This window comes from Agrilus planipennis, unplaced genomic scaffold (genome assembly GCF_000699045.2).
Source record: "Agrilus planipennis isolate EAB-ADULT unplaced genomic scaffold, Apla_2.0 scaffold298, whole genome shotgun sequence".
Lineage (NCBI taxonomy): Eukaryota > Metazoa > Arthropoda > Insecta > Coleoptera > Buprestidae > Agrilus > Agrilus planipennis.
Window position 1 is genome coordinate 118,676 of NW_020440081.1, and position 23,783 is coordinate 142,458.

Here is a 23,783-nt window from a genome sequence, read left to right on the forward strand (position 1 = left end):
TGAGATCCAAAAGGATCGAAATCGCGATCTGCGTCTGGCAGTTTCGATAGAATAGATAGACCACTTCGAATTAAGTAATTAATTAAAAAATATTTAATATACTATTTGATGAATTATATATTTACTTAGTAAGTAGCTACTATTAATTATTTACTTGATTTTACAACAATCACATAGGTATTTAATCAATACTGCAACTTTTCTCTTCCAGCGTTATGTGCATATTACGTTCTAATGATTTAATTTCTTTAATTGTTAATTCAGATAAGTGATGAAGAAAATTGTCAACTCTATACTGCCAAACTGATATATCAGGAAAAAAAAACGAAGAAAAAAGGTAGTATCTAGAGGCTAATGACTGAGGAGAATCTTTGCAACAGCCGAGACGAAATTCGACTTCGTTTCCTATAGAAATCGTGTATCAATATTATTATATACCTTTACAAAAGGTATGTATTGGTTTTATACAATTTTTGTAACGCTCTTTCTGAAATATATAATACATTTCCAAAAATTGCTTGTTACAGATATTGTAATGTTCGTGAGTTTAACAAAAGTTACTTCTAAGACTGATAACCACAAAAACTAATTATTTACACTAATTATTAAAGAACTTAAAAACACTTTTAAACATAGGTTATGAATTATTCTACTTATTTACACTATTCACTGCGCTATTTATTTCACTTCTATCACCGGCAATTTATTTCTGAATTCACTTCTGCAACGGTCAATTTATTTCTTCTCCTCTCGGCGATCGCCTCTTCCTTTAAATACTCTTTTGTTTACTATCGGGAACATTCTGGAAAACGTCCGGATAGTTTATTTTTCGTTGAACTATATGAGTGCTTTTTAACGCAGGCACGACACACACATTTATAAATACTGCGCACATGAAGAAAGGCGCCCGCGTCTATTCGGCGAATCGATAAGCCGTTCACGCACACGTGTGCCCGATCGCACACAAATACACTCGTGCTCCCTACAATATTATTCTTCAGAAGTTTGGAGATGGAATGAAGAAAGCAAAACAGTTCTCAGGTAAAATTAGGGCCATAGAATAATGTTTGTGTTACCTTCAAACTTTTAATAAAAAATTAAAATTTATTCATTGCCCATTCATTGCCAACATTGACCCAGTTAGTTTGGTCAATCATTGACTATAAACCATTGATGGACCTTATATGGTTGCCAATGGACAGCCAATTATTTTAAACCGGCATCTAGTGATGGCCTGATTTTGAGCCAGTTTGAAAACCCTGTATGGGTATTGGGAACGGTAAATGTAATGAGGCGGCATGAGAATCTTGCAAACCCTACTTTAATATCTTAACGTCTATTTTATAACAAAAAATTAAACTAGTATCGAAAACTCTACCCATATTTCTGGAGAAAAAGCTGCCTCCTAAGTTATATAATTTTCTAGTATTTAATCACAAAAAACTTTCACTCCTCGATTTTCTGGAAGAAGTTAATCAGTGAAAACACGAGACTTGTTAGGTGTAAGATAGTTGAGAGAAAAGAAAACAATAAAACTTGCTACCCTCGCATTTGCGAACAGTAATCTAATCTAGGTCTACCTCTAATATGTCTCTGACTAGCCCTTCATGCATGAGAAGGTGTTCTACCAACCTATCTCGCCTATTTCTTACTGACTTCCATAGAGTCGTCTGTTCTCCTATTCTTTTTAATATCTCTTCATTTCTAACTTTCTCTATCCATGGTATCCTCATCATTCACCAGTAATATTTCGAAACGCTTCTAATCTTTTCTTTTCCGCCGCGCCCACCGTCCATGTTTCGCACCCGTAAAGCGTCACGCTCCAAACATACACCTTTAACAATCGTTTTCGAATTTCTAAATGAATCGTTCGCGAGCACTGAAGTGACTTCTTTTTATTGAAGCCACTTCTTCTAATCTTTCGTCTCCTATCTTTACATGCTGTCGTTATAAGCCATTAAAATATCTACAGTAATAATTTAGACACTAAAATTATCATGAAGAAGTAACTTTTTTTATGCGTAGATTTGATGGTCTGAGGTAAATAATATAGAAACTGCCGCATGTATAATAATGAGTAAAATATGTGAAGAGGAAGTTCAAGGCTCGCCAAGTCGATTATCCGTTAGTAGCAGGTGTAATGTACCATCATGTTATGTACACTCTGTACTTATGTCAAGTTTTGGGTTGTTAGCACAGATAATTGTGTATTTCATTTGTAATTATTATGTAGTTCTTTCATAATCCATTCTAAATATTTCTGAAGAAAGTTTCATTAAAGTACACAAGTAATATTTACTATTGTCATAAGATAATGTCATTATCAAAATGATCATTAATTAATTTGTAAATAACTAACATCCGTTTAGTCCATTTCTCTTGTGAACAACGAATAATGAATTTTTCCTATAATTGTAATCAAAAATCTACGTCATCAATCGACATAATAAAAACCCCCGACTAGTTGTTGAAAGCATTAATTAATTATGAATTATTATTAGAGTATTAGCATTAGTTATAGCAGTTATAGTTCGACAGTTGATAATTCCAATAAGTTTTATGTAATAGGTGTTCAATATAATATTAAAAATCGTCTAAGTAGTTTTACTACAAATCTCCCATTACACAAGAGGTACAACGTCCGCTAAGCCACGTATTATTATTAAATGTGAGGGGGGGGCTGTCAAAATTTTATGTAGACTGACTGCACAGTTCACTGAAGAACCATCTAAGATTTTCAAGTGATCGCGAATCAGTCGATAAGGAGAGTTATGTAGAAAGCAAGCCGCCTTGCGGTGTGTTAAAAAGAATTTTGGCGAGATACTAAGCAGACGGTGAAAACGAATTGGCCATTCAGCGAAAAAACACAGAACATGCGTACCAATACCTACTCTAAGAGTGATTCTTCTTCATGATAACGCTCGGTCACACACAGCTGCAAGAAATAACGAAAAATTGAAATATGTTCGTTGGAAAACATTACAAAACCTACCCTACAACCCAGATTTGTTGTTGTATGTTTATCACATGTTTGGGTTACTCAAGGAAGCATTAGCACACGATTTTAACGACGACTAAAGTATGTAAACCAATTGAAAAAATAAGTATTTTAAAGAGGTTATGTTCAAATTTTTTTTTCATTACTAGTAAACTTTTTATAATAAGCCTGGATTATATTACTTGATCCACTCTCCTATAATACGAAATAATCAATTTTTAAAAAATGGCATTAAGGGTTTCAAAAGAATTTAGAGGTACTTTGGGTCAGGACTTCGATTCGGTGAAGTCTCATTTTCGGAAGAAACAGTTTTTGTGCACTTTTAATAGGAAAATGAGTCCTTCAATAGATAATTATTTGACAGCGATCAATATCAAAATATGCATCCGAATATCGGTCAAACGGATGTTCTATAATTTTCCATAATTTAATAAGCGCGAATTCGCAAGGTGGAGATATTATAATGGTCCTATTCTCCCATTTCTGATGAAAACCGTTTCTATGTATTTTTAATGAAAACAACAGGTCATCTGACATGTAATTTGGCAGAAAGCAATACTAAAAGATGTATGATGCATAACAAATTTTCTTGAAGTTGACAACGAAATTTAAGGGTTTTTAAACCCGTCGTTTATGTATGAGTTGGTCAACAATGATCTTTTTGAGTGACACAGATAAACCCTACATTATTAAATGACCAATAAATATTATATGAACGTGTTCTCAAAAAAGGTAACGGTTTTGACGAAATTTGGTTTATGGGTGTTTTTGGAGAGAATAAAAAGATGAATTCAGTCCATTTTTCAAATGATACCATCAACATTTTATAGCCGTGCACAATATGCATAAATTGTTTTATACTAGAGGCATATAGCGTACATCGTCCTTATGAAACGTCTTGTACAACAAATGTTGATGAGAGTCCACTTTGGGCATTCATGTCTGACAATTTTCTAACGTGAATTTACAAATAGGTAGGCACTAATAATTTTCAAAAAGACATATCAAATACCAATCAAAGAAACTAATATTCACACCATAATCTAAGTGAAGTGCTAGTCACAAAGTTATAACAGCTTGTTTCAAAATGGACTTTACGAGTAGCAGACTCTCCTCTAACTATGCTGAACGAAGTCTGCCTCCGCTTTATGATTTTGCTAGAACGCAAATACGAAAACGAACACAACTCACTATGTAAACTAATAACCTAGCATAGAAAATTTATTATGACAAAAACAATGTCACAAATCATATTGATTGTATAAATTCTTTGGATTTAAATTTTTGTAACATAAAACAAGTTCTTCCCCCCCCCATCAGTCACTGTGAGCTCGAAACTGTTACTACCATTGCTTCGAGTGGTCGAAATTCACTTTTGTGAACAAATTGTTTAATCACTTTCTTATCACTTAAAAATTGTTTGAAAAATTATTGTAATGTTCGTGGGTATAACAAATTAAATTTTAAGACTCACAACGACAAAAACTATTTATTTACACTAATTACTATTATACTTAAAAACACTATTAAATTATTACTAAACTTCGGTAATTATTCTATTTATTTACTCTAATGTTACTATTCACTGTGCTATTTATTTCACTTCTATCACTGTCAATTTATTTCTTGATTCACTTCTGCAACGGTCAATTTATTTCTACTCCACTTCGGCGATCGTCTCTTCCTTTTTATACTCCCTTGCCTCCTTTCGGGAACATTCTCCAGCCGTCCAGAGAAGTCTCGTTTTCTTTGAACGGTTTCATTGCTTTCCCGGAACGCAGGTACGACACACACGCTTACAGATACGGCGCACATGAAGAAAAGCGCCCGCGGCTAGTCGGCGAATCGATAAGCCGCTCACACACACGTATGCCCGATCGCACACAATCACGCTCGTGGTCGCTACATTATATTTAAAGGAATTGTTTGTAAATAGGTATGCAACACATCGTACACTTCAGCATAAGAAATTGCTGATACTAACTACGTAATACTACTTTGCCCTGTACTGACAGCACTCATAATTTCTTTTAAATATAATATTGTGTTTCTCCGTTTAGTAGTAGATGCTGTTTATTTTATTATTTCAATATCATCATCATCATAGGGACGTCAGTCCTAAGGCTGGTTGAACACGCACCTCCACTCCTTCCTATCCTGAGCTAATCTCCGCATTTCCGTAAAACTAGAACATCTTGTACCCTTAACTGTTTGTAAATAGTAATCTGATCTAAGTCTACCTCTGACCCTCTTAAAATCCTGTTTCTGCTTCTAATATATCTCTAAGAAACCCTTCATGCCTGAGAAGGTGTCCCATCAACATATCTCAATTATTATTTCAAATACCTTTAAATATAACTTTCCCTATCCACGGTATCCCCATCATTTATATCTAACACAACATTTCTAGCGCTCTTAAATTATTTTATTTAATAAACAACAATTGAATTTTAACATGTTTTTTTTTGCTGTACAAAACAAGACTTTGAAAAGCGCAGGTAACAAAAATGGGAGCCGTCAGTGCGTCAATAATCAATGGTCTACCAGTGATTTTTTAATCGTTAATTTCGTTCAACTGTTAAAAAGGTTGGACAGGTTTGAGTTAGAGTATGGTGGAATACCCCATCGTAGGTTACAGTGAGAAGAACAACTGAAGTGTAGAGTGTATTTCAAAATATCATTGACTCGGTTGTTTGTATGCCTCGCTGTATGTACAACTTCAAACAATGACGGTCAATATTTCCTGGGCATAGAAGATGGTAGAAATCAATGAATGGACGGAGTATTATCACTGAGTAACTGAAAGTCAAGTCTCATAATATTCTGAATTACCTCTAGCGAATGTTGTCGTGGCTACCTGTAATTTTTGTTAAGTAATGCCGTTTTTTTAAATAAAATAATTCGAAGTGGTCTGTATTCTGTCGAAACTGCCAGACGCGGATCGCGATTTCGATGTTTTTGGATCTCATCAGCTCGTCGCAGACAGCCCGACAGAACACAAACCAACTTTTACCTGCTGTCTTAACAGCGCGTTTTAGAAAATAGCACAAATGGCGCTGTAAACGCCATCTGTAGTACGATGCTATATTTTAGGATTACGTATGCTCCAAAATTGGTCTGTGTTCTGTCGGAGCTGTTTGCGCCGCCCTGATGAGATCCAAAAAGGTCGAAATCGCGATCCGCGTCTTCCAGTTTTGACAGAATACAGACCACTTCGAATTATTTTATTCGATTATGGTAACGTGCCTATCACGTTGAGGTTAGCTACGCCGGGATTCGTTCCAGCAGGTAGATATCCATATATTTAAAAGGACCTTGTTGGAGCATACGTAATCCTAAAATATAGCATCGTACTACAGATGGCGTTTACCGCGCCATTTGTGGTATTTTCTANGCACAATTATTGAAAACAATCACCATCTTTAGACAAAGCTTTTGCAAATCGTTTCATTAAACTTAACTAAATGTATAATGGTGGTGGATAAAAGTAAATAAATAAAATTTACTTTTATATTGAAATGTGAGAAATTGATGGGTGATAACAAATTTGCAGCATACCAAATTACACAGAAATTAGCTAAGTTGGAAAAGATTTTTCAATCGTTGGTCTGTGTTTTAATAAGAAACGTATACCTACGCAAGAAATATATATATAATTACCATATTATTATTTTCTATATTATACCTAACTGTAGATAAAAAAAAACTAAAATTCCAAATTCACCTTTGGACACAAAAACTAGCTGAATTAACTTATTTGATACAGAAGCCATGCAGAAAGTTTCACTAGAGGTTAGTAAAAATTTTTTTTTGGACAATTGAAATGGCCTGTCATCAAAAGACATAGCTAAGTGAGGAACATTTGTTATCATATTTATTAATTGGTTTTTTCAATTTTGCGGAAAAAGATATAAGTTTAGGAAATATAAAAAATTCTGGCGAAGGTTTCTTACAATCTTGGAGGTATGTAAATAGTTTGTTCGTCCCAGCAATCAGTTGTTTTTGAGATGTAACTGCAAATTCACGGTTTTCAGATTTTCTACTTTATTTGTGTTATGAGGCATTATTTTGTGTCAAATTTCATGACACTGAGTCAACGAGAAGTACCCTATAGGTTTTAAATCCCTTGCGAGTGTGGAAATTTGTTTTATTCTGAGCTCCAAGGGACTGCAGACTTGAGTATTTCGTATTAATTTCAACTTGATACCTTCACGCGTTTATGAGAAAAATGATCTTGACAGACACACAGGCGGATGATAAAATGATCCTGTAAAGAGTCCCATTTTTCCTTTTGAGGTACGGAACCTTAAAAAGTTTGCGGGAAATAACAAGGTAAGGTGTTAAATGAAAACTTGCAGAAATCTGATTCAACATATTACTTAGCGACCAATCTTATTATGATAATAAGATAAATACAGCATAGCTTTATTTAGAATTAAGATATTTATATTTTTTAATAAATATTCGAATTTATGTGTACAAAATGGAAACGATATCTGAAAGTCGACATCCATGAATATAAAATGGCAGAAATTATAAATTAATGGACTACATATATTCATATGAATTGATCTACCGATTCTCCTTTATGTAAATGAAAGCTGTATTTAGTCTATTTATCTACATAAAAGGGCCACGTCATCAGTCAAGAGAATTTCACTAATCGATGTTTACGAGAGAGATAGCGTAATACGGTTCTGTTGACGGCACCATACTCTTGTTGCTTGGCAACCTCGTAGAGAGGTGAGTACTGGAGGGAAGCGAATGAAAGCGGGTTGTTGCCAATGGTTACCTATATACTTACCTGTCTTTACCTGTCGTAGACGTATGATATTGGACTACTATGGTTTAAAATACAATACTCGCACATTCCCGATGTTCCTGCAATTTAAACAAATCGACTTTCTATATTCATCTGCCTACAATTGCCTTCTCTTAAAATAAATAGAATCGGCAGAAATACCAAAACATTTCTTATTCACGAATTATCTAATATCTGTATTAAATAAACTAAAAAAGAAACGCATCCTAGTTACCACTAAACATTTTCCTTACCAATACATGTTTCACTATTACTTCTAATGTGAGTATTGTCAACGCGAGATGAGTGGTTCTAATAATATGATAAAATTTCACAATTTACACTACTTAGTTGAACGCTCAAAGTGATTGTTGTTAATAATTACTAATGCCCAATCTACAACTGGAACATTCGAAAAGCGGTGAAGGAAAATGAAAACATCGTCCAAGTTTTAAGATTCCTTACAAAATGAAGTAACTAAAAATTTACGGTTTTCAGATTTTTCGCTGTACTGTGATTGTACTGCACAACATTACTTCTTGCCAAATTTTATGATTCTAGGTTAACGGGAAGTACCATATAATTACACAGGTCTGCGAATTTTTTTTTTTTAAAGTTTTTTCTTAAATTGTTGTTTGTCGTAATTGTCTTAAAAGTAATAGAAAACGATATTTATATGGTATATACCACGTCACATTAACCCATAAATGCTCAGGGAATACATTACCATTTGAACCCTTCCTACGTAATGAGTATGACGAAAAAATATTCGATAACCAATGTTTCTATGTTTTTAACGATGCTCTTTCCGATGGTGTTAGTTAAAGTTACCTCCGACAATTTTAAAGCATGGAAAAATCGAAAATAAACAAAATAAAACGTGATTTTTGAATTGACTTTTTTCTTAAAAAGTAATTTTTTGTGTCCTTACGATTTTTTTATGTGCTTAAAACCTATGTAGATCATGTCCTCGATATCTAAACATGAAATAATCACCGTTGGTCAAGTCGAAATGCCTTTACAAACTGTTTGATCAAACAAAGTTTAAAGTAAAGTTGTGGAAGCAATATTTTTTCGAGATCATTCAAACTCGTATTAATTGACATTTTTCACTCCGACTTCCAATTGCATTCTAATTTGGACATAGAAATACCGAATAACAATGATTTTGATTTACCATAAGTCCACTGTCTTAACACTTCAACACATAACCGGCATATTATCAAGGCAATTTAGACTAATTATAACCTCACGGATGTACCGAAAGAGGGGGGGGTAGCTGCCTCCCTGAACTAGTGATGTTAAACGTAGAAATGCACCAATCTGTTGATTAACAACGAGAACATCAGATACGACAAAGCAAAACTGGTAACATCAGGGGTACAAATCGAGCCCTGCACAGTCAACGATTTCCACAAAATTCGCCACACTTTAAAGAAACACGAAACGGAATTCCACACGACATAAAAAGTGATAAAACCTCTAAATAGTAGATACTCAGAGGAGTAACGGTAGAACTCACAAAAAGCGAAATACAAGAGGATCTGCAAAAGGGCTATCCTGCACAAAGAATACTAAGAATGAAAGGAAGAAACGGGCCTTAACTAGGAGATCGACCGACGGCATAAATCCCTGTACGACTTGACCAGTTGCTGCGGACTGTCAATAACAACCCTTACGCCTACGCACCGACATCATCCAATGCCACAGATGCCAGATCTTATATACAACGAAATGCAGAGAGGAGCACTCGATCCACCTCTGTTCGAAACCAAAGACAACATCTCCCAAGTGCGCGTCTGGGGAGAAGAACACCTATCAACATACTGGAAATGCCCCAACAACCCCAACTTCAAGAAAATCGACAACCGAAAACCCAGATAAACGCACGGGACAAATCGCTATAATCACTCCAAAATTCACAAGGAAAATCAACGCCGTTACCAACAACTGAACAGTAAACCAAATCTAGCAACCAAGAGCTGGCCACCATCCTCGCAGACTCCTCATACAGTTTTCCAGCACCAAATTAACAGAAGAAGAAAAAATGAACTTCGTAATTAAAAATCAACAAATCCTACGACTATTCAACAATCAAAAATGAATACACACAGCAACAACAAACCACTAACAATTGCCTTTTGGAACGCCAACGGTATTAACAACGAACTAACGTACTTCCTAAATGACCACAAAATGACCCACCTGGAATCAGGAAGTCCCCTCAAAGTCAGGAACTTCATCACATACAGAACAAACAAGAAGGTAGAAAGAGGAAGAGACACTGCTAGCCTAATCAAATAACACATCCAATACAACTGCATTTTCCTACCTGCCGTCGTAACTGACGCACTGGAATCAACTGGAATATCAATCTACCCGAACAACAAAAAAATGAACTTTTTCGCAACATACTCCCTACCAAATAAAATGCCTGAAGAAAGGGATATACAACAATTTACAAACTCGGCCGACCTAACAACAGTCGCCGGAGACTGGAACTGCAAAACATCAAACCCAAAAAGAATATTACTAGAAGATATCGCTGACAAACTAGACGCTCCAGAAGAACCGATAGAAATAACGCTAATTAAAAACATATCAGCATTCTTCACAAGATTTGCAGAATACGAACTTTCGTCTGATCATCTCCCGGAACGCCTGGAACAAAGACAAAGAAGAACTACTAATCACTACACCAACTAATAGCACACCGCAGGACATTGACATAGCAATCCACACATTCACTACAAAAAGCTACGAAAGGGAAAACGGCCAACTCAGGACACTACGTCCCGCACACGATCAAAGGAATCATCAAGCAAAAAAACAAAATCAAGAAATAATATTACAGGAATATCAATCCAAGCTTAAAGACATTGCTCAACAACCTAACTAATCGAGAGTCAAGAACGAACTAAAAGAACACCGCCTCACCCAATAGTATAATAAAATTGAGAACATAAACACAGAAGAATCTCTCTGGAAAATAACTAAACAACTCATGAGATGAACAGGACACCCTGACACCCACCAAGAACAGTTCACCACAGGGCCCGAGAGCACATACGCCAACGATGCAAATCTCNGTATTAGAAAGTGTACAAAAAAAATGTGACGTGATACGTTAAAACAAAGTTTATATTTGCAAAATATAGACCAACATTTACATGCTTACGATAAATTTATACAAAAAACTTTTTTATCGCAGACCTGTGTTATTGATTCCGTGGAGAGTGTCAAAATATGCGGCATAAACGACCACAACTTTTAATTGCGTTTACTTAGAACTTTGATCGTTTTCACAGGTCCAAATGATAGCAGACCTGTGACCTCTACGCGTTCCTGTTAAAAAGAAACTTGACAAATAGACAGACGGACAAGTGATCCTTTTGAGGTACGGAACCTTAAAAAGTTTGCGGGAAATAACAAGGTAAGGTGTTAAATGAAAACTTGAACAGGGTAAATAGCCAGTACTCGGTCTTTTGCTATTTTCAAGCTTCATAATTTATCATCATAAGATCGTCAGTCTTAAGACTGATTGGACACATCTTCACCCTTCCCTATCTTCAGCTAATTTTCGCATTTCCCTAAAAGTAGAAACATTCGGCATCCTTAAGTAACTTAACAGTAATTCAATCTGTAATATTAATTTGAAATCATTTTTTCGATTTTTTATTTACCCACTACAAACTACCTCAAATTAATGAAGGAAAAATTGTTTTGATGTTGTCACACCCCGCCGGGAATCGAACCCGGGACCTTTGGCTTTACGCACCAATGTTCTGACCACTAAACTACAAGAGGTGACAACAGCAACCACGACCAACCGACCTACAAGGTTAACGATCCGTCGAACTAATGTAACTATATACTGAATATACTATGATTAAACATACATATAATTTAGATATCTTTTAGAAGTGAGTTAGTTTAATATGAAATATTATTCTGAAAATTCATTTCTGAATTTTTTACCCACTACACGCTACCTCAAATTAATGAGGGAAAAATTGTTGCTGTTGTCACACCCCCGTCGGGAATCGAACCCGGGACCTTTGGCTTTACGCACCAATGTTCTGACCACTAAACTACGAGAGGTGACAACAACAACCACGACCAACCGACCTACAAGGTTAACGATCCGTCGAACTAATGTAACTATATACTGAATATACTATGATTAAACATACATATAATTTAGATATCTTTTAGAAGTGAGTTAGTTTAATATGAAATATTATTCTGAAAATTCATTTCTGAATTTTTTACCCACTACACGCTACCTCAAATTAATGAGGGAAAAATTGTTGCTGTTGTCACACCCCCGTCGGGAATCGAACCCGGGACCTTTGGCTTTACGCACCAATGTTCTGACCACTAAACTACGAGAGGTGACAACAACAACCACGACCAACCGACCTACAAGGTTAACGATCCGTCGAACTAATGTAACTATATACTGAATATACTATGATTAAACATACATATAATTTAGATATCTTTTAGAAGTGAGTTAGTTTAATATGAAATATTATTCTGAAAATTCATTTCTGAATTTTTTACCCACTACACGCTACCTCAAATTAATGAGGNAGGAGCTTGACGAATCAGTCTATAGAGATGGCATTAATAGACTGGAACACCGCTATGAGAAATGTATCAGCCTTGGAGGAGATTATGTTGAGAAATAAAAAAAAAAAATTTTTAAAAACCTTGTTTTTCTTGGTCAGGCCGGAAACTTATCAATCCACCCTCGTATGTCTCTGACTAGACCTCTATGCCTGAGAAGGTGTCCTACCAACCTATCTCGTCTATTTCTTATTGGCTTCTATAGAGTCCTCTGTTCACCTATTCCTTCTAATACCCCTTCATTTATCCTATCCGAAACTATTTGAATTGTATAGCTGGCGTGATTGAATTTCAACCTGATATAAATTTTCTTTCTAAATGGCTGCTTGTAAACGTGAATACGTAATTGTAGATTTGGTGATTAGAACAGTTGTGGAGGTACGTAATCTTATTGTGAGTGTTTGATGACATGCACCCATTAGTTATATCCATACCTGTGGCACCTAAATCATTCAGTTTTGGTAGATTTGGGTTAAAGCTTAGTGGACTAAATGAACTTCTAGATCCAGATGTTTCGCCGGCAACTACAGCTGAATCTTCAATAGAGTAGGTACTACGTTAACAACATGGACGAAGGTTATACTATATATAAGTGTCAGCAGCGGTCACGTTGTCAACACTACAGCAAAGTGACCACATTTTCATTGAGACAAAGCGGGACAAATGGAATGAAATGAGAATTACAATTTAGTCTTATATATTTTATTGTATACATTCATATACTTGTACAAAAATGTACTTATTATTAATTATTGTTAACTATAAAAATATTGGTAAAAAATAATAATTTAAACACCATGATAGAAAATGAGGAAAAGACAGATAGGTGGGAAGAATATATAGAGAGCCTATACGCAGGCCATGAGTTAGGAGATATATTGGAGAAGGAAGATAGTGTGGAGATAGATGAGCTAGGCTATCCCATAATGAGAGAAGAGTTCGATGTAGCATTAGAAAACTTAAAGAATAATAAGGCGCCATGTGTAGATGGGATACAGGGGGAAATTCTAAAACATGCAGGACAAGAGGTTAGAGATCGTATGTTTAAGCTAGTTAGTCACATTTACTCCAGTACACTATACGATATCATCAAAATTACATTGATCCCTACACGAATTAATGACACACAAATCAGATTTACCACAAGAGCCATCGATACTAACAATCTTATCTCAACAAGAACCCTATCCCACATTTCGTAACCTTACCTAATCCAATCCTCACCTAACCCAAGATAATTTTATGAAAGGTCAAAATTACCACAACGCTCACTTCATTTGTGTTATCTTTACCCTTGGTATCTTTATGATTCTTACCAACCGAATAAATGCATTATGTCCAATTAGGTGAAAATCACAAGGTTAAGGTAGGTAAAGATAAAACGAATGAAGTATATTTTCTTTTGTTTGTCTTTACAAGTCGAAATTTCATAAACAAATATGTTTGGCCAATCTACGCCTCCGCAGCCAATAAATTAAACAGTCACTATTTAAACCGATAAGATCAGTATTGTAATACCTTTTTGTCAATACATTAATTAAATTTCGGTCAGCATTTTATTACTAAAATCGTCAAGATATAATACTAAACAAATTGGTTAGTGTTAGTAAGATGGCAGTAATGGAATTCATTACCGGTTAGAATAGGTTAGGTTTGTTAGCTAGCCTTTTAAAATAGACTACTTGGATTTAAATACTTTTCATATGGATTTAAATCCTGACTGCTATAAACAAGGACTGAAAGTATGTTTGTTTATATGCCAGAGTTAAATTCAAAATCTACTGGACTAATTTTGAAAATTCCTTCACTCTGGCTATGTTAAAATACTTAACCTAGTTGGTCTATGAATATCATAGACCATAGATAATATTCGCTTTTATACCTGAAAACGTTTGTGATTAGTAAACAGCAAAAACGAAATTGATTTATTTATGTAAAAATTGTAACTCTAAAGAAATGTCTTTCAAAGTAGCTGTTAGGGTGACAAGTGACACACAAATAGTAAATTATGAATAAGATCGAAATGTAGAGAAACGAAATGAGAATATGCCGCTGTCTGTTCAGAGAGCAGGTCACGTATTCAATGGAATTTGTTTTACTCGATCACGAGTACGTATCAACCCAGACTTTCATCGAATTAAAGTTAGGATACGTGTGTAAACATAATCTCGACAATAAAATGCTTTTAAACGCGTTTACTGTTATTACGAAGAATTTTGATTTTATTCGGAGAACGTTGGATTGCCACGATACTCTGCAGCAGACCAAGTAGAATTCAGAATAACATAATGAAAGATAAGTACGTGCCTACCTATTATGAATTTTTAATTAGTAAAATTTCTACCAAGCCGCTAGATTTACATAACAACTGTGGTGAGTTACTGAATTAAATATTTATAAAAAGACTTTATTTTAATGGTCACTGATCTGTACAAACTTTCCATATAAAGAGACAGCTTTTAAGTGGACAGTAGTGAAGTGGCAGTTTGGGTGTAAGGATGTGTAAAGCGCTATAAGGATCCAGAGGTTTAGACCATTGCTTAGCATTCGGGAGGACGGCGGGCCCGTCTGGCTTGATTCAAGTTTTTCTGTGGTTTTCTTGGATCACTTAGGCAAATGCTGGGGCAGTGATACTCCACAGATAATCTTTCATTCTCTTCTGTCTTTATTTCGTCCGTCTCATCGTTCTCACCCGACCACCACCCTCCCAATCTTACGATTCCTGAAAGGAGGTTAAAGAGGGCATTTCGCTCTACATTCCGGCGTAGTCCGAAGGGACTGCCGGCCCATCAGCATTAGTGGCTGGTGGGAGTGAAATACCCAAAAGTTTTTTTTCTGGTGAGAGAGCAAGGTGCCGTAAGGGCAATAAATATTTGATAATATTGGGAATGTTGGTTATTGTACACATTATGTATTTTAAACGTTGGTGTTGTTATTGTTGAAATGTAAGGCCTGTAGAAGTGCAAGGTGAACGGCCGACGGGTCGGAGACACCATCGGGTGGAGTGTAAATGCTGTGCGTCAGGTAGTCCACAGCAGATCTAGCTAGATATGCCTGGAGTGGTAGTGTACCTGTGGATGGCGTGTGTTAATAAGGGCAGTAGTCCAGTCCTTGACCTGCCGTATACAGCAGTGACCTAAGTCTCGGTAAAGATGTGGTAATATCGGCACAAAGGCGTCCAATCTTTACACATAGATTGTCAACGTAAAGATAAGCATTGCATAGAATGCCAGCATATTTAGCTGGGGCCTAAGGGTGGCAAACACCTGCTGTTTCAGGTAGTCTATAATCTTCATCAGGGTTACTCCATCGGACAGAACTACATCACCGACTTCGACTACATTGGGACATCGCAAGGGCGACAATTATTATAAATTTAATAAAGAGGTTGCCGACCTGCATGATTTTCTGTCATTTCTTATAAAGGTTAGGATGTTGTTGGAAAGATAACCCTGATTTAAAATTCAATTAGGACAACTTATCCTTAGGAAGTAAATTAAAGATTAAATGGCCGCATTTTGATTTCGGACAGTAATACATTATACAGGGTGATTTTTATAATTGATCTTTTGTGAATTTATAAAAATTTCTAACATGATCGAACGTGCACATTTTCCAATTAATAAAATGTTTACTTCATTATCAGCTTCGGTTCTATTTCAAAATAAACAGAATGCATATTTTCACAACTTTTGATTCTAAATTGAATTTTAAAGTGAGTTTATAATTATTTCCTAGTTTAAGTCTTGCAGGATTGATTCATAGATATACACTATGCCCGATGACGTAAAAACAAGTTTTCCATTATTTTACAGTACATCGCAATTATACGGAGAGCACTGAGGTTGTTTTAGCATACGATTGTTCCCATTTACCCCGAGAACCTACCAACTATTTTCGCAAATGTTTGCGTTGCTATTTTAATTATGAAACAGTATAATCATGCCGGAAAATCCAATTAAGGAGAGATTAACTCGATAACACCCAAGTAATGTGTTAGACAGGGACTAAAAGTTTCCGTAGGTTTCAGTTCTTCGCCAAGTAAACACCGGTATGATACAAACACCTTAAAATTAAAAATATCGTAATGCTAGTAAACAGTTTCTTCATCAGCATCATTACCATTGTGGCGATTTGATAGTTTTTAAGAAAACAATTTATTTTTTTTAGAGTTAAGTACTAAGTGTGTGGTTGTATATTTTTTGGTATGTCTGTGAAAACTTTATTACTTGTATTTGTGTGTTTGGAATTTCTATATTGTTGTATTAGTATTGTGTAAATATTCTTTTCTTATAATTCTATTTCTATACTTGCTCTATATCTATTCTTCATCTAAACGACTATTTAATTGTCTACGTACTTTCCTATCATCTCTTTTAACAATTTAACTCTACATACTAACTGCATGACGTCTATAATCCCTACTTTCTTCGGTGATTTGGGTTCAAACTTAACTTCTCAGTATCTCTTCCAAACTACATTTCCAGATTTTACTAGTATCTTATTGGTTCCCTACTTTAATTAACTTATTTCCAAGTCCTCCTTATCACCCTTCTTACAATCTGTTTTCAAAAACTAAAATCAGTTCTGACTAATCCTTCCTAACTTCAACTTAACCATTCTACCTTCTTAACTCTAGTCTTCATTTTTCGTTCTTGTTTTATTAAAGTTTCTTATCATTTTATTCCGCATTCTATTATTTAATTTAATTTTTAATCACTTCAACATCAGAACACACAACGAGATCAAACCATAGTTCACGCACTTCCACTGTCTCTTATCCTGATCCAGTCTTCACACAACTAGAATATTCCACATACGTCATCTACTCATGGTCCACCTTTGTTCCTCTTTACTCCTGTTTCTGCTTCTAAATCGTCAACTAAGGCCATCAAGCTCAAATATTTCCTAATTTCAAATTAACCGAAACTTTACTGGATCCACTAAAAACTATTAGTTGGCTATAATTTTACCAAACACTAAAATAAAGATTAGAAATCGAACCCATGTATGTTTATTAGAAAAAGCGAATACCGATATTCACTTCCAATCCAGTAGTAGAGCCCATCAATGTACAGCATTCAAGTTTGGTAATAGGTGTGTTCATGCAAGTAGAATAAACGTAGAATATTTTGAATGAGTTTGTTTAATAAACAAAATTTATTCATCATCGTCATAAGGTCGTCAGTTCTAAAACTTGGACACGCACTTCCACTCTTTCCTATCCTGAACTAATCTTCGCATTTCCTTAAAGCTAAAACATCCCACATCCTTAACTATTTAAAATTCAACCTTAACCTTCATGCCTGAGAAGGTGTCCCATCAACCCATTTTGCCTATTTCATATTGACCTTCATAGAATCCTCTATTCTCATGTTCTTTCTAATACGTCTTCATTTCTAACCCTCTCTATCCGCGATGTTCAGAGTCAAGACCGTTCTTTTTGACGCAGGTCATAAATGCAGTTTTTTTAATACTTTGCAAACCTACAAGGCGGCGTTGTGTTTATTTGATACTAGACCCTTCGAGGATGGCTAGATAAAATGGTTAAATTAGTTTATGGAGGTAACGGTTTAGAAAGGATCCTTTACGATCCCTAATACAGTTTCATTTTTATTATGGGATGTTTATTTTATGAGTTCACCGTTTAGAAAGTGCCGTTTGTTGATTTTTTGATGTAGATATTTCACAGATTGTAAACATCCCTCTTTCAACATTTTTGAGTTTCAAAGCCCCGCTTTGTACGTCTCCGCAGAGTTGTTTTAAAGGGTTAATCACCAATGGTGACATTCGCCACACCCTTGGCATTTGTTCCTAGTTTCCTAGATATTAGACCATTGCTTAGCATTCGGGAGGATGCCGGTTCGATTCCCGGTCCGTCTACCTTGGTCCAAGTTTTTCTGTGGTTTCCTTGGATCACTTAGGCAAATGCTGAGGCAGTAATATTCCACACATAATCTTTCACTCTCTTCTGTCTTTATTTCGTCCGTCTCATCTTTCTCACCCGAACCACCACCCACCCATTCCCATGATTCCTGAAAGGAGGCTGAAGAGGGCCTTCCGCCCTACCTTTCGGCGTAGTTCGGAGGGACTGCCCGCCCACCAGCATTACTGGCTGGTGGGAATGAAACACCCAAGTTTTTTTTTCAACAAGGAGCACTTGAACTAAGACCAGCACTTGCACTTGTACAATCATAATTAATAATTAGTTGGAGATACTCGGTAAATAATTGTAAATATATATCAATTAAGTCGACTTCGCTGCAAGAATTACATTATTCTACCTTCCACATCAGAATTAAACAACACGCCTTATTAATTTAACGCGTGTGCTGATATTCCCCTTACAATAGTAAGTTCTCGAATATCTGCCTGTGAAGTTTAACACGCGATATCTTCATCATTCTCATCATCATCAGCATAAAATTTACTAAACGCTCTCGATACCTCACTACGTAAACATCTCTCTAGATGATTTTACTTGATGCATTTGTGTACTTTTCGTCAGGTGGAAAGTGCCACGATGAATCTTTGAGTTTTTGTATCACATACAGATATTCCTACTTCTCATATCCCACGTGAGAAAATAAATAATTTGGTAAAAGTGCAGAATATATTTTTTCTACCATGTCTATGTGAAAATATCTCCTGTTTCACTGAAAGGTATCCTAAACTAGGTAGAGTCATGTAGCCAATCGTTTTGTAGAATGATTTGTGATGCATGTAGAGGCGACTTACGCAAACATTACTTCCGAAGTACTATATTAACTTATTGGATAATTATTATTATTTTAATTGAGTTATTGAGCTCCACAAAAAATAAGTAAAAACAATGGAGAAAAACATATGTAGATGGGTTGTTTGAATATCCCCACCACCTACTCATAATAGCGAGTGCTTGCAACTTAACGACATCGTTATTGTTACGAATGAAGTTGAGAACAGACTTCCTGATAGCGACGTATTGTCACTTGATTGTCGATTTAGAATGATTTAATGTGAGAATAACTCTCGATTTCTCGTTAATTGTAATCGTACCATAAATCAGGACCATCGATAATAGAAACATAATAAGTTGAAAGATAGGCAGCTATTATATCTTGCTTAATTTAAAATTTACCTCTAAATTGGACGTCGTTGTCGCTCTCTAAATATGCTCGCATCGTAATTGTGCGTAGAGTAGTTTTGTATAAATAAAAAGAGTGAAATTTGTACATTTTATTTTTTTTTTGTTTTGTATAATTTTTTCAATGCAAGATAAAGAATAAAATCAAAAAGAATCATTTAATATTTTAACACCTATATATTTCTTGACTGATCCGAGTGGGTGGATCGGCTTACGAGTTTCGATTATTTAAGGAGCCGGTCTATAGGTTAAACATAATGAGGGGATTCTTAAAGACAAACCAGATTAAGACAAGTCCCTGAAAGAGGGCAGCAGCTCTTTCAGTACTCAGGGTGGCAGAGATCACGAGGATCGGTATGGCACTCTGATGCACAATACTGCGATGTGGAAGGCAACGGGAAACCACCATATTCTGAAATTAAATGATGGCGTCTTTTGGGGTAAAGCACTCCGGATGTAAACTAGTACCTCGGGGGATATTATCAATAAGTGCAATAGGGGTAGGTGCAATATTTCACGAGTCGGAGCGTTGAATGTTAGAACAATGAGGCAAGTAGGGAAATTGGAAAATTTGAAAATAGAGATGAATAGATTAGAATTAGATATAGTAAGTATTAGTGAAGTCCGTTGGCCCGAAGCTGGAGACCCCTGGAGTGGAGACTTTAGAATAATACATACAAGATCGGTGAAAGATAATTCGGGAGTAGGAATTGTAATGCGAAGGAAAGTAGAAAGTTATTCACACAAAAGCGATCAACATCATTAAAGACAGTACAACTGTAGAGATAGATATACAGGGGCAACAGATTAGTATGCTTAGATTTGATTTTTTTTAAATAAAATGGAAGCGGTATTGACAAAACAGTACTGTATGAAAGTAAATAAAAGTTAAACAAAAAGACTGGTATGCGAGGGAAGAAAAATAAAGAAAGAAAAAGTAGGGAAAGAGCGAATATAAAGATTGGAGACGAAAAATTAGAAGTGGCTGATTTTAGGTATCTAGGTAGCTAAGTCAGATAAGTCAAGACGGAAGGAGTAGTAGGGATATAAAGCAAAGGATAGTGAAGGGTCGAGTCGTCTTCAATGAAAGAAAGTCACTTCCATGCTCGCGAACGGTTAATTTAAAAATTTGAAAAAGATTGTTAAAGGTGTATCTTTGCAGCACGGCGCTGTACAGGTGCGAAACATGGACAGAAAAGCTTTGATCTCCTAAACATCTCAATTCACTGACACTACGATTTCTTAGATTTCCATCGTTTAGCCTTTCGGACTCTTTGTATACCTAATAAAAAAGTCAGGGGATGCCTTCTTTGATATTAAAATATGAGCGAGTGAGATACTGTAACGCGGGTGAAGAACACCAAAGGAACATTATTGATTAATTTTTGATAGAGAACTTTTATAAACCCAAACCAATGGAAGTGTAACATTTATTCTGCAAAGTAATGTAATTAATTAATTATTTAATTAATCGTATTCGCGACTGGAGTCTAATGGATGTTTTATGTACAAAGGCCTTTGAGACTGCAGTGATTTAATAATTTTATGGCTGCGCTCTTGGAAGTTTGCTGCTGAATTATTGACCTTTCGGAGATGGTGTTCCTCATTTTACAGCTCATAGCGGTCCTTCTGTTGGAACTAATTTGCTTTGCGACCCAGGACGTATAACGGTTAATGTTACTAATTATGAAATGTGACTAAAGACGAAGATAATGCTGTACCCGAACCCGTACTAATCTACTTACGTAAAATTAGTTGACACCATACATTACTTACATTATTATTATTATCGTTAATTTGTGGATTTTAGTTAGTATTATCTTTATTTAATTTCAGGATTAAATAATAATTTTGAAGATAACGAATTTTTCAATTAATTTTACCACTAAGTACAGATAACCTCAAATTAATAAGGAAAAATTGTCGTTGTTACTCTACAAAAATTCTTCTAACATTACATTTGTTGTGTCTTGTTCTGAATAACAAAATACAATAATTTGATTTTGTCCTGCAGTCCTTACTAAAGTATCTATTTTTTTTAGGTTAAACATACTCTTTGCGTAGAATGACAGTAAATATTATCCTTCTTGATAATTCCGAACAATTTACGTATATGACCAATACAGACATGCTCAACTACGCCGTGATAAAATTCAAACCATTTCTGTCGTACAAGAGTATCAATTAGATGCTGTACTGTACTGTACTGATTACTGTACAAATTTAGTTAATAAAACATCTCTAACTGAATATGACATCTTGGGTGACGAAATGCGTCTTAGGCTTCTTAATGCTTTGTGGAATTTCTGGTGACTATGCTTTATTATATCTGTCTTGCTCACGCCTAGTGTGTATGCATTCTATTCGCTCAAGTTTCCTGAAGGTCATATCTCTAACCGTTTGAAATGAGTTGTAAAACTAATTTTTGTATCCCTCGGGAACATTTTTTTTCTGTACCCTGAGGATGTGTGTACAAAATTTTATGATGATGAGTTGAGTAGTTAAGACGTGAAATGGTGACAAACAAAGTCACTTTCACAAAAGCGAAATATAATATTAGTTGGGGTTATGAAGTAAGAAGGGTTAAAAAATTCTAACTGACATCCCAACTGCGAATATTTCTGTGCGTCTTCTCACATCGTCTCTTCCGATCTCATGATCTGCACTAAGCCAAACAGTTTTGTCATGTAGTCAGTCATCGTTTCGAGCATCAAAAACGATATTTTAAAAACCTAAGCATTTTCTGTACAGCATAAACTGCAGATAAACATTAACAATAACTTCAGAGTACTAATACATTAAGGAAAATGGGCATCACTCCTGTATTCCAAACTAAGCAACTAAAACTACTGATAAACTCTTATACAACTGTGTTGCATCTTTACAATACTATGTTTTATTTTATTTTGCATACTAATTTTAATATTGTCGGAAATTTTAGGTTTTATTTTCTATTTGTATACAAATTCAGTTTTATTATTCATTTTGTTATTTAGCTAAACCTGATCTTTTTCTCACGAATGGCTCGTGTGAGCATTATTGTGAGTATTCTAGTTGTGAGCATTTAGTTGAGTAACACTGCAAACACAAAAAAAAAATATTTTGATCCTTGATTCTTGCTGAAAGCAAAACGNATCACTTAGGCAAATGCTGAGGCAGTAATATTCCACAGATAATCTTTCACTCTCTTCTGTCTTCATTTCGTCCGTCTCATCTTTCTCACCCGAACCGCCACCCACCCATTCCCACGATTCCTGAAAGCAGGCTGAAGAGGGCCTTCCGCCCTACCTTCAGGATGTAGTCCGGCAGGACTGCCCGCCCACCAGCATTAGTGGCTGACGCGAATGAAACACCCAAAAGTTTTTATTTTTCACATTTTAAACAGTATCGATAACAGTATCAACAAAGCAACAAACAAGACAGTATCGATAAGAGTATCAAACAAGACAAAATAATTCACTTTCAATCATAGAGCCTACTTTATACTTTTACATTTAATTTTATTTTAGTTTATTTTAATTCTACGTGTAAGTTAAGTTAAGTGTTGACTATTAAATATTTAAATCAACATCGTTTTCATTTATATAAAATAGTTTGCTCGCAATTAATTTGGCGTGTAAAGTGAGAATACCAGAAAGAACTCTTAAAATTTATTTTCTCACAACAATCAAACTGTAAAAAGCGAGAAAGTAGATCATTACCCAAAGTATACAACAAATAATTCTCTTCAGTGAAGGACGCTGATAACTTTTATAACTGAAAGGAGCTCATTAGATCCTTACGGAAAATGGCCCTGTGTCAAATTCATGGAAACTTTGAATTCTGGTAGTTCTCGACATGTAAACCAAGTCTCAATGGGCGCTATTTTAAGATATGGTTCCTTAAAGTTGCTCTCCTCGATAAGGACTTCCAAGGTACAATTATACCTATTATACGTAATGAGTACGTTCAAGTTGATATATGTATTATATATAGAGATGTGCAAAATGGTTTTTTAAAAGTATTTAAATAGATAAAGCAAATACTTTTTTGATTTGTTATTTCAAATGTAAAATACCAAATAGATTTCCATTTTGTATTTTAAATGCTAAATGCAAAATACGTATTTTCAAAATACTTTTTTTAAATAAATACTTTTTTAAAGTACCTATTTAATTTTCTACATTTACTTAATTATAAAATATCTTTTAAGAAAATCTTGCAGGCATTTGCTCATTTTTTAAATA

General features: G+C 35.1%; 1 protein-coding gene across 1 annotated transcript in view; it reads right to left on the minus strand.

Moving 5' to 3' along the window:
• Positions 1 to 23,783, minus strand: part of LOC108741239 (poly(rC)-binding protein 3) — a 225,937-nt gene that overhangs the window by 102,778 nt on the left and 99,376 nt on the right. The window lies entirely within an intron of this gene.